Consider the following 13195-nt stretch of genomic DNA (forward strand, 5'->3'; position numbering starts at 1 on the left):
CATTTCTTAAAAATCTTTATTTCACAGGAATAACTGAATTTGTTCTCTGTATTTTAATTTCATCCATGTGGCCTGCATGACTTTTTCATGCATTGAAATGTCCTCTTTATATTTGGAGTTCCTTTAAAGAGTTTTGAACTACCTACTGACAATTTTTGCATTTTTGAAACTTAATAGGCATGCAGAGAGTATAAATAAGTGCCTATAGCTGAAATGAAAGAACACAACATTATAGAAATAAATGTTTGATATGCAAAATAGTATGGCTCTTTGATCAAACACTTAATAAGTGCCAACCTGGGTCTGGTACTCAGTGTGACATTAGATTAAGGTGTTTATAATAAGTTTCCATGCCAGGAAATGTATATGATTCAGGTATCATTGGTCTATTCACTTTGGTTTGAATTTATTTTATTTTATTTTATTTTTAGGTGAGAGGAGAGGAGGTAGTGAGGCAGACTCCCACATGCATCCCAACTGGGATCTACCTGCAATTCCATCAAGGGCCAATGCTTGAGAACCAAACTATTTTTAGAGCCTGAGGCTGATGCACTCCAGTGGAGGTATCCTCAGTGCCTGGGGTCAATGCTCCTGGCTGCAGGAGAGGAAGAGGGCAAGAAGGGGGAGAGGGAGGGAAGAAGAAGCAAATGGTCACTTCTCCTATGTGCCCTGACTGAGAATCGAACCTGGGACATCTGTGTACCTGAACAACATTCTATCCACTGAGCAACCAGCCAGGACCTAAAAAAATTTTTTTAATGCTTTTTTTTTTTATTTTAATCGGGTGACATTCATAAATCAGGGTACATATGTTCAGAGAAAACATCTCTAGGTTATTTTGACATTTGATTATGCTGCATTCTCATCACCCAAGTCCAATTGTCCTCCGTCACCTTCTAACTGGTTTTCCTTGGAAAATATATATTTATTATACAATACATTTTTAAATAAAATATGTATTTCTGATGGCTTTAGGCAACCCCTGTGTTTTGGTCGTTCGACCCCCGCCGGGGTCGCAACCCACAGGTAGAGAACCGCTGATCTAGTATGTCCTTTAAGTCTGCTGTTTCTTTGTTAATTTTCTTTCTTGAGGATCTATCTAGTGATATTAGTGGGGTATTGAAATCCCCTACTATTATAGTATTGCTATTGACCTCGCCCTTTAAATCCATCAAAGTCTGCTGTATATATTTAGGTGCTCCTATATTAGGTGCGTAGATATTTATAACGGATATATCTTCCTGTTGGATTGCTCCCTTTATCATTATGTAGTGACCTTCTTTATCTCTTACTATAGCCTTTGTTTTCAAGTTCATTTTGTCTGATATAAGTATTGCTACCCCTGCTTTTTTTTCATTTCCATTTGCATGAAATATATATTTTTTTCATCCTTTTATCTTCAGTCTAAGTGCATCTTTTGTTTTAAGGTGTGTCTTTTGTTGACAGTATATGTATGGGTCCTGTTTTCTTATCCACGCAGCTACCCTATGTCTTTTGATTGGATCATTTAATCCATTTACATTTAAGGTATTATTGATATGTAGTTGTTTATTGCCATTTTATTCTTTAAAACTGTATTCCTCTTTTGTTATATTCTTTTTCTCCTTTGATCTGTTTACAACAGGCCCCTTAGCATTTCTTAAAGCATTGGTTTGGTTGCAGTGAATTCCTTGAGGGTTTTTTTTGATAGAAAGCTCTTTATTTCTCCTTCAATTTTAAACAATAGCCTTGCTGGATAAAGTAGTCTTGGTTGTAGGCTCTTGTTCTGCATTACTTTGACTATTTCTTGCCATTCCCTTTTGGCCTCAAGTGTTTCTGTTGAGAAGTCTGATGTCATCCTTATGGGAGCTCCTTTGTAGGTGATAGTCTTTTTTTTTTCTAGCAGCTTTTAATACTTTCTCTTTATCACTTAGCTTTGGTATTTTAATTATGATGTGTCTTGGTGTAGATTTCTTTGGGTTTCTCTTTAAAGAAGTTCTGTGTGCTTCTTGAACTTGTGAGACATTTTCCTGCCTTAATTGAGGGAAGTTTTCAGCTATGATATGTTTGAACAAAGTCTCTATCCCTTGTTCTTTCTCTTCTTCAGGAACCCCTATGATGCAGATGTTATTTCTCTTCATGTTGTCACAGAGCTCTCTTAGAGATTCCTCAGTCTTTTTGAATCTCTTCTTTTTTCTGCTCTGCTTCTGTGCCTTCATTTATCTTGTCCTCTAACTCGCTGATTTGATTCTCAGCTTCATCCATTCTGCTTTTAATTCCTTCCATTATGTTCTTCATTTCTGATATTGTATTTGTCATTTCTGACTGATTCTTTTTTATTATTTCAATGTCCTTTTTTATATTTGCTATCTCTTTATTTAGGCATTCGTAATGACCATCTATTGTTGTTCTAATATTTTTGAGCATCCTAACAATCATTATTTTAAACTCTGCATCTGGTAATTTGGTTATATCTGACTCATGCAGCTCCTTTTCTGGGGATTTCTCTTGATTCATTTGTGTTGCATTTCTCTGCCTTCTCATTGTGTCTGTGTAAAAGAAGGTTTTGGCCACTGGAGTCCACTGGGTGTGGCCTCTGTGTTCCCTGGGTGTGGTCTGTCTGCAGGCCTGCCACCCCCTCTGCTGCTGCTGCCTATGGCTTTCAGTTATGGGCATTGCTGGTGCCTGCCCACTGGAGCTGTTGCTATGGTTTCTGCCTCTCCTTCACAGGAGTGGCTGTGATCTTGTGCTCGGGCGTACAAGCCTTGGTGGCGTTGGCCTTTTCCCTGCCCCCGCGGGTGGCTTTATGCTCTGCCTTGAGGGCAGGGTTGAGCACCTTTGCTCAGCTGCAGGTCTCCACCTGATTCTGGGCTTTCACCCTGCCCCCTGCAAGAGGAGCCTGCTTGTCGAACCATTGCAAGCCTTGGCTCCACAGTCCGGATGGGACTGTGTACCCATGCTCAGTAGCGGGATCCACCTCTTCTGGGCTTTTGGCTCCACCCCCACGGGAGGAGCCAGCTCCCAAGTCAGGCCAAGGCTGTGCTCCTGCACCCTTGCTCAGTGATGGGTCTCCACCCCTTCTGAGGCTCCTGCCCTTCCCCGGCATCCGCAGCTGGGCTTTACCACTTTTACACATCCCCTCCTCCCCAGCTGGGCAAGATTGACTTCACACCTCGGCCTCAGTGGTGGCCATCTGGCTTCCGCCCTTGCCAACAGAACTGCCACCGCCCTCCTTCGGGTGAGCCCTCAGCTGTGTGGGTGGGGGCGCTGCAGTTCAGACCCTAAGACTCACTACTGTAGTCCTGAAAGCTCCCTCCTTCTACACGACTCTGCTCTGAGTGCCACGGGAGAGCTTGTTTGGCTGGAATCCTGCTTCCCTTTGCTGATATTGCTGTTTCCAGGGGAAATATTCCCTTCAGATTTGGGGAGTGACTCATCCCAGGGGTTAGGGTGGCTGTCTCTCAAAATTTTTCTCCCTGTGCCTCCTAGATTACACTCTATTCCTGCTACTCTGGTCCTTTCCTCTCTCCCCACCCCCCAGAGCCCCAGGTGAATGGTTGTGAGAGGGGTTTTCTGTGCGGTCCCTTTAAGAAGAATCCTGGGTCTGAGAAATCAGTCTCTTTCTCACAAACAGTATCCTGTTTTGTTTTCAGCTAAATACTGTCCATACGCCTCTTCTAGGCTCTGGGGCTGCAGGCTGGGGCTTTGTTCCTGGGACTCAGGACCCTCCCCTCTCTGCTAAACTCACTTCCCACCATGTGAGTCTCTCCTGGCTGCCATTCGCTCCAGGGAGCTGGGCAGCCCTCTCTGCATTTTCACTTTTCCTACCAGTTTTGGTGTGGCTTCTTCAGTGTTCCTTGGTTGAAGAGTACTCCTAGTTTAGTCCAAAGTTGGTTTTTCCAGATGATGGCCCTTAAAATTAGTTTGTAATCCACTCTGGTTCTGGGAGGTGGAAGTTGTTACGTTTGCCTACTCCATCGCCATCTTGTCTTTGCTTTTTGACTTGGGTTTTTAGTCCAGTCTCACTGATGATTATTATTCTATTCATATATATTTTTGGGACTGAAGAAAGGGTTAAAATATTATATTAACTCATTTTAAAGGGACGGACATATATTAGAAAAAGAATTGCTCTATTTTAATATGATTACAATGACAGAAAATTACAATATGTATTATCTCCTTTGATCTTCTTAACAAATATACAAATTTGCTATTTTATTATCCCAGCTTTGTAGATGAGAAGAGCATAGAGAATTTAAAAACACATTCAACATCTCACAGCTAGTAAGTGGTAGAAAGACATTGAACTGGTCTCACTGCCTCCAGAGCCTGAGCACTTTAATCACTGTGCTCACTTCTATACTATAATAAATGTGCTGAGGCATTTATTTCTAATGGCAATTATCATTTTATCTTTGCTATATTTTCTCATTTATTGTTTTATTTTTGCTAAACATATATTCAAGAATACTTTGAAAGTGAATGAAAAATTTAAAAGCTATGGAGAAATGGTAACAACAATTTTCAGGTCAGAATATAATATTATTATGTGTATGGTATTTTACTTTTATCAAATTATTTCATGTCTTTGATAATTTTTGAATTACAGTTACAGAGCAACTTCAATTTTAAAATTCGTTGGGTGAGAAGTTCAGATTTTAGGCAGAGTAACTCATTTTCCAATTTTATTCCACAATCATGCTTTACTCTGAAATTCTTGTATATTTAAAAAAATAACCTAATGCAGAGAAAATGAAAAGAGCCTGAAGATGCTAGAAATAGCATTCAAACTAAGGACTTAAATTTTAGTTTGTATTTTTCACCCCTTGAGCTAACTAAGAAGTTGAGAATTTAACTGTTTTGCTCTCAAACAAGAACTTAGGTTATATATGGGCACTCTAGAATAACTTTCCTGCTCTAAATGTGATAATATTTTTTAAACTGTATAAGTTATTTTTTCATTTAAAAAGATTGCATTTATTAAAAAGTTATAAAGATAACTGAAAAAAATTGGGGGTAGACAATATGATGGAAGTGGAAGTAGTTGAACCTTGATGAGAAAAAGGAAAGGTGTCTCAAATATAAGCAAGCTAACCCAGAAATAACAACTGCAGGAGGACCATATTCAATGCAAGTCTTTTCCAATTAATTGCTGAGTGATCATGGAGCGAAGTAAGATCACACAGAATGTGAAATGTTTAATAACGGGTTTTTTTTTTACATTTATTGTCATTTACTATATTCAGTTAATAGCTATTAACTATCCTTTGCTTTAAACATGATAGATTATACCTGTTATCATTGTGATTATCATTTTTTTTTCTTTTTTTTTTTCTTTTATAATTTTTTTTTTTAATGGGGTGACATCAATAAATCAGGATACATATATTCAAAGATAACAAGTCCAGGTTATCTTGTCGTTCAATTATGTTGCATACCCACCACCCAAAGTCAGATTGTCCTCTGTAACCTTCTATCTTGTTTCCTTTGTGCCCCTCCCACCCCCTATCCCTCTCCCATTCCCCCCTCCCCCCCGTAACCACCACACTCTTATCAATGTCTCTTAGTTTCACTATTATGTCCCACCTACGTATGGAATAATACAGTTCCTGTTTTTTTCTGATTTACTTATTTGGCTTTGTATCATGTTATCAAGATCCCACCATTTTGCTGTAAATGTTCCGATGTCATCATTTCTTATGGCTGAGTAGTATTCCATAGTGTATATGTGCCACATCTTCTTTATCCAGTCATCTATTGATGGGCTTTTTGGTTGTTTCCATGTCCTGGCCACTGTGAACAATGCTGCAATAAACATGGGGCTGCATGTGTCTTTACGTATCAATGTTTCTGAGTTTTGGGGATATATACCCAGTAGAGGGATTGCTGGGTCATAAGGTAGTTCTATTTTCAGTTTTTTGAGGAACCACCATACTTTCTTCCATAATGGTTGTACTACTTTACATTCCCACCAACAGTGTATGAGGGTTCCTTTTTCTCCACAGCCTCTCCAACATTTGCTATTACCTGACTTGCTAATAACAGCTAATCGAACAGGTGTGAGGTGGTATCTCATTGCCGTTTTGATTTGCATTTCTCTAATAGCTAAAGAAGATGAGCATCTTTTCATATATCTGTTGGCCATTTGTATTTCTTCCTGGGAGAAGTGTCTATTCATATCCTCTTCCCATTTTTTTATTGGATTGTTTGTTTGTTTGTTGTTGAGTTTTATGAGTTCTTTGTATATTTTGGATATTAGGCCCTTATCTGAGCTGTTGTTTGAAAATATCATTTCCCATTTAGTTGGCTTTCTGTTTATTTTGTTATCAGTTTCCCTTGCTGAGCAAAAACTTCTTAGTCTGATGTAGTCCCATTCATTAATTTTTGCCTTCACTTCTCTTGCCATTGGAGTCAAATTCATAAAATGCTCTTTAAAACCCAGGTCCATGAGTTGAGTACCTATGTCTTCTTCTATGTACTTAATTGTTTCAGGTCTTATGTTTAGATCTTTGATCCATTTTGAGTTAATTTTTGTACAGGGGGAGAGACTGTAGTCCAGTTTCATTCTTTTGCATGTGGCTTTCCAGTTTTCCCAGCACCATTTATTGAAGAGGCTTTCTTTTCTCCATTGTGTGTTGTTGGCCCCTTGATCAAAAATTATTTGACTATATATATGTGGTTTTATTTCTGGACTTTCTATTCTGTTCCATTGGTCTGAGTGTCTATTTTTCTGCCAATACCATGCTGTTTTGATTGTCGTGGCCCTATAATAGAGTTTGAAGTCAGGTATTGTTATGCCCCCAGCTTCATTCTTTTTCTTTAGGATTGCTTTGGCTATTCGGGGTTTTTTATAGTTCCATATAAATCTGATGATTTTTTGCTCTATTTCTTTAAAAAATGTCATTGGAATTTTGATGGGAATTGCATTAAATTTGTATATTGCTTTGGGTAATATAGCCATCTTGATTATATTTATTCTTCCTAGCCAAGAACAAGGTATATTCTTCCATCTCATTATATCTTTTTCGATTTCCCTTAACAATGGTTTATAGTTTTCATTATATAAGTCCTTTACATTCTTTGTTATGTTTATTCCTAAGTATTTTATTTTTTTTGTTGCAATCGTGAAGGGGATTATTCTTTTGAGTTCCTTCTCAGTTGTTTCATTGTTGGCATATAGAAAGGCTATTGACTTCTGTATGTTAATTTTGTATCCTGCAACCTTACTGTATTGGCTTATTGTTTCTAGTAGTCTTTTTGTGGATTCTTTGGGGTTTTCGATGTATAGGATCATATCATCTGCAAAAAGTGATACCTTTACTTCTTATTTTCCGATATGGATGCCTTTTATTTCTTTGTCTTGTCTGATTGCTCTGGCTAGAATCTCTAGTACCACATTAAATAAGAGTGGAGAGAGTGGACAACCCTGTCTTGTTCCTGATTTAAGGGGGAAAGCCTTCAGTTTAGTGCCATTTAATATGATGTTAGCTGATGGTTTATCATATATGGCCTTTATCATGTTGAGATATTTTCCTTCTATACCCATTTTGTTGAGAGTCTTAAACATAAAATTGTGTTGTATTTTATCGAAAGCCTTTTCTGCGTCTATTGATAAGATCATGTGGTTTTTGTTCTTTGTTTTGTTGATATGGTGTATTACATTAACCGTTTTACGTATGTTGAACCATCCTTGAGATTCTGGGATGAATCCTACTTGATCATGATGTATTATTTTTTTAATATGTTGTTGTATTCGATTTGCTAGTATTTTGTTTAGTATTTTAGCATCTGTATTCATTAGAGATATTGGTCTGTAGTTTTCTTTTTTTGTGCCATCCTTGCCTGGTTTTGGTATGAGGGTTATGTTGGCCTCATAAAATGTGTTTGGAAGTATTGCTTCTTCTTCAATTTTTTGGAAGACTTTGAGTAGAATAGGAACCAAGTCTTCTTTGAATGTTTGATAAAATTCGCTGGTATAGCCGTCAGGGCCTGGACTTTTATTTTTGGGGAGGTTTTTAATGGTTTTTTCTATTTCTTCTCTACTGATAGGTCTGTTTAGGCTTTCTGCTTCTTCTTGACTCAGTCTAGGAAGGTTGTATTTTTCTAGGAATTTATCCATTTCTTCTAGGTTGTTGAATTTAGTGGCATAAAGTTTTTCATAGTATTCTACAATAATTCTTTGTATATCTACGGTGTCCGTGGTGATTTCTCCTCTTTCATTTTTGATTTTGTTTATATGAGTTCTTTCTCTTTTTTCCTTGGTAAGTCTTGCCAAGGGTTTGTCAATTTTGTTGATCTTTTCAAAGAACCAGCTCCTTGTTCTATTAATTTTTTCTATAGTTTTTCTGTTCTCTAATTCATTTATTTCTGCTCTGATTTTTATTATGTCCTTTCTTCGGCTGGTTTTGGGTTGTCTTTGTTCTTCTTTTTCTAGTTCCTTAAGGTGGGAAGTTAAGTGGTTCACTTGGGCTCTCTCTTGTTTGTTCATATATGCCTGAAGCGATATGAACTTCCCTCTTATCACTGCTTTTGCTGCACCCCATAGATTCTGATATGTCGTATTGTCATTTTCATTAGTCTGTATATATCTTTTGATCTCTGCACTTATTTCTTCTTTGACCCATTCATTTTTTAAAAGTATGTTGTTTAGTTTCCACATTTTTGTGGGATTTTTTTCCTCTTTTTTGCAGTTGAATTCTAGTTTCAAGGCTTTATGATCAGAAAATATGCTTGGTACAACTTCAATTTTTCTGAATTTGCTGATATTGTTTTTGTGGCCCAACATATGGTCAATTCTTGAGAATGATCCATGTACACTGGAGAAAAATGTATACTCAGTCACTTTGGGATGAAATGTCCTGTAGATGTCTATCATATCCAGGTGCTCTAGTGTTTTGTTTAAGGCCACTATGTCTTTGTTGATTCTCTGTTTGGATGACCGATCTAGAGCCGTCAGCGGCGTATTGAGGTCTCCAAGTATGATTGTATTTTTGTCAGTTTTTGTTTTAAGATCAATAAGTAGCTGTCTTATATATTTTGGTGCTCCTTGGTTTGGTGCATATATATTAAGAATTGTTATGTCTTCTTGATTCAGTGTCCCCTTAGCCATTATGAAATGGCCATTTTTGTCTCTAAGTACTTTTCCTGTCTTGTAGTCAGCATTATCCGATATGAGTATTGCTACACCTGCTTTTTTTTGGATGTTATTTGCTTGGAGTATTGTTTTCCAGCCTTTCACTTTGAATTTGTTTTTATCCTTGTTACTTAGATGAGTTTCCTGTAGGCAGCATACAGTTGGATTTTCTTTTTTAATCCATTCTGCTACTCTGTGCCTTTTTATTGGTGAGTTTAATCCGTTTACATTTAGTGTAATTATTGATACTTGTGAGTTCCCTATTGCCATTTTATATCTTGCTTTCTGTTAGTTTTGTGTCTTGTTTGATCTTTCTCTTTCGTTTTTCTATCTTTTGTTTTTATTTGGTTGTATTCCATACATCTTTCCTCTGTTGCTATCTTTTTTATCTCATGTGCTTCTGTGGTGGTTTTTTCAATGGTGGTTACCTTTGAGTAATGAAAAGGGTCCCTACCCTGTTCATTGTAGCGAACTATTTTGTGAGTACTTTTGCACTCCATCGTCCTTTGCTACTGTTAATCTCCATCTTCTCCCCCTCTTTCTTTTTGTTGTTGTCACAGTTTAAATTTGGTTTTATTGTGTTCTTCTTGGAGCTTTTACTTGTGGCTCTGTTTTTTTTTGTTCTTTGTATCTGATTGGAGAACCCCCTTTAGTAATTCCTGGAGTGGGGGTTTTCTGATGATAAATTCCCTCATCTTTTCTGTATCTGTGAATGTTTTTATTTCTCCTTCGTATTTGAAGGATAGCTTTGATGGGTATAGTATTCGTGGCTGAAAGTTCCTCTCTTTCAGGACTTTAAATATTGGGGTCCACTCTCTTCTAGCTTGTAGAGTTTCTGCTGAGAAATCTGATGATAATCTAATGGGCCTTCCTTTATATGTTGTATTCTTCTTTTCCCTGGCTGCCTTGAGAATTTTTTCTTTGCTGTTGGTTTGTGTCAATTTCATTATGATATGCCTTGGAGTAGGTTTGTTGGGGTTAAGAAAACTTGGAGTTCTGTTTGCTTCTTGAACTTGAGGCTTTAGTTCTTTCCACAGGCTTGGGAAGTTCTCATCAATTATTTGTTTAAGTATGTTCTCCATTCCATTTTCTCTCTCTTCTCCCTCTGATATACCTATTATTCTTATGTTATTCTTTTTGATGGAGTCAGATAATTCTTGTAGGGCTATCTCATTTTTTTTAATTTTTGAGTCTCTTTCTTCTTCTCTCTGTTGTGCCTCAAGTTGCTTGTCTTCTATTTCACTAATCCTCTCTTCTATCTGACCTGTTCTATTAGCTAAGCTTGTTACTTCGTTTTTCAGCTCGTGAATTGAGTTTTTCATCTCTGTTTGATTTGTTTTTATAGTTTCAATTTCCATGAACACATATTCTTTGTGTTCATGGAGTTGTTTTCTGAGCTCCCTATATTGCCTTTCTGTGTTTTCTTGTATATCTCGGAGGATTTTTAGGATTTCTATCTTGAATTCTCTGTCATTTAGCTCCAAGGTTTCCAATATATTAAATTTTTTCTCCATAGATTTTTCCTCATCTAGCTGTGTTACCTCTCTTTCTTTTGTATCCATGATATTCGATTTTCTCTTCCTTAATGGCATCTGAGGGTGGTTTTGTTGATAGTATTAATGAGATTTAATAAAGAATAAAAAGTTAAAAAAAAAATAACAAATCGAAAAGAGTTGTTTTTTTTTTAAAAAAATTAATAATGAAATAAAGAAAAATAAAATAAAATAAAAATTTTTTAAAAAAGGAAATTATTCCCCCCCTCTTTTTTTCCTCTCCTCTCCTCTCCCCTCTTTCTTGAGAAAATCTTGTGGTGGACTGTGAGTTATAACAAACAATGCCTGTGATGGAGGGCCTGAATTGGGGAAAAGTAATAAAGGGGCAAAAAAGAGAGAAAGAAAAAAAAAAAAAAAAAAAAGGAAAAAAGAAAAAAAAAGAAAAAAGAAAAAAAAAAGAGCGTATGGACCCACAAAAAGCAAATAAGGAAAAAATTTGGGTCAAGAATAAAATGATTTGCTTTTAGGTGTTGGTTGTCTAAGAGTTATGATGAGAGGAATAAGAGGAAAATGGAAAAATGGGGGGACAAATTAAAAACTTACTATTGTATTTAGTGGAACAAGAACTAGATAATATGGAGAGCCAGGGATGGGAGCACTGCTAGTGAGTTAAAAAGGTGAAGTAAAAACCCCCCAAAATGCCACAAACATAGGTTTGAGTCCCAGATAAGATAATTTGTTTGTTATTGAGGTTTGAATGAGAGGAGATGTAAAGGAGAAAGGAAGAAACTAATATAGAGGGAGAAAAGAAAGAGAGAGAGAGAAAAAAAGAGGGAACCACTAGAAGAAGAAAAAAGAAAGGAGAGAGAGAGAGAGAGTTAAGGGTTTTGGAGTGCAACCCTCATAGAGAGAAAGGAAGAGAAGAGAAATGATAATGGCAGATGTAACACTTATGGGTAGTGTAGTTCAGGGAGAGGAGAGAGTAAGACCGGTAGAGAGTTAATCGGCCAAATTGGAGGAGGAAAAAAAAGTCTCAAGAATGAAGATAATAGAAACAAACGAACAAATATAATAAAATGGGATAGGTTATAAAGTCTGCAGATTATTCTTGATTTTGAGAGGTTATCTTCTTGCTTTTTCTTTTCTCTCCCTCTTCCTGGTCGGTGACTCTGTACCCCGGGTTCTGCCCCTTTGACACGCTCAGGTAGAGGTTTGCAGTTGATAAGTCTCTATGGCAATGTCATGTATTGTGCTTTATTCTCGTTGGGAGTCGAGGCTCATTAGCATTTATAGGCTCCGACAGTGAGAGAGTCCGTGTTCCTGGAGCCTTTCTCCTAGTCTTTCCTTCCTCAATTAGTAGCCTGATAGTCCAGGTATGGGGTTGCTGCTGCCTCTGCCTGGATAGTAAGAGGCTCAAATTGCTGGCAACTCCCCACTCTATTTCCACTCAGCACAGGGCTCTGGGTAAGGCTCAGTCAGTCAGAGCTGCTAGCATAATCAGGCGGGCTTTCCGCCCACTCGAAGACCTCTGGCTCTGCCACTCTATCCGGTAACACAAGCGGGCGCCCACTTCCGGGGCGCTTGGAGGAAACTCTCACTCACTGTCTGCAACCAGGATATCCGGCCAGCAGTCTCACGCTCTGAGTGAAACCCCCAACCGCAGGGAAAAGTTGCAGCGTTGGAATTGAGTCTCGCTCCGTCCCCGTGTGCGGCTTTTGCAAGGCGCTGGGGTGGCTCGAGATTCCGCTTTGGCCCACACAAAGGCCCCTGACTCTGCCCCTCTGTGCGATAACACGGGCGCGCACTGCCGAGGCACTCGGAGGAATCGCTCACTCCTTATCTGCGCGCGCAAACCAGGATATGAGGCCGGCCGCGTTTCGCTCTGAGTGAAACAGCCTCCAGCACGGAAAATCTCCACCGTTGGGATTAGTTCTCACTCCCTCCCGTGCGTGGCTTTCCCAGGGCGCTGGGGCTGCCCAGAGACTCTGCCCTCAGCCCACAGAAAGGCCTCTGACCCTGCCTCTCCGTGGGGCAACACGGGTACCCACTTCCGCGGCTTAGGAAGAAATCTCTCTTCCACTAACTGCGCACCAACCAGGAGACCGGGTAAAATGGCCGCTCCGCTTGTCTTTCTTTGTTTGGGTTTGGCGCGAGTGTTAGCTTGTATTGCCCGGGTTGCCACAGGATCAGATTTTCCTCGGCTTGGATCTCTGAGCCACAGCCTGGTTCGGCCGTTTTTGCTGCGGTGGCCTGGATCTATTCACCCCCTTTGCCCGCCTCAGTTTCTATATTCACAGTTACCAGAAAAAGCCGCCCTGTTTAGGTTAGTGAGGAAGGCGGAGCATTTCTTACTCCCTATTTCCTTCGGGGTTTGGTTATATATTTAGCCAATTTTTCACTCAATCATACCTTTGGGTGTATTGCGAAGAATCTGGAAGCTCCAAGTATAGGTTTTTCTGTTTCTGGTTGAAGATCTTGTTGAGTTTTGGGGGAGATTTATCGGTATCGCTTCCTACTCCGCCATTACTCTGACGTCATCTCCGTGATTATCATTATTTGTTTAAAATACTTTACATTTTATACTTTA

The sequence above is a fragment of the Saccopteryx bilineata genome, chromosome 1, assembly GCF_036850765.1.
Source record: "Saccopteryx bilineata isolate mSacBil1 chromosome 1, mSacBil1_pri_phased_curated, whole genome shotgun sequence".
NCBI classification, from domain to species: Eukaryota; Metazoa; Chordata; class Mammalia; order Chiroptera; family Emballonuridae; genus Saccopteryx; species Saccopteryx bilineata.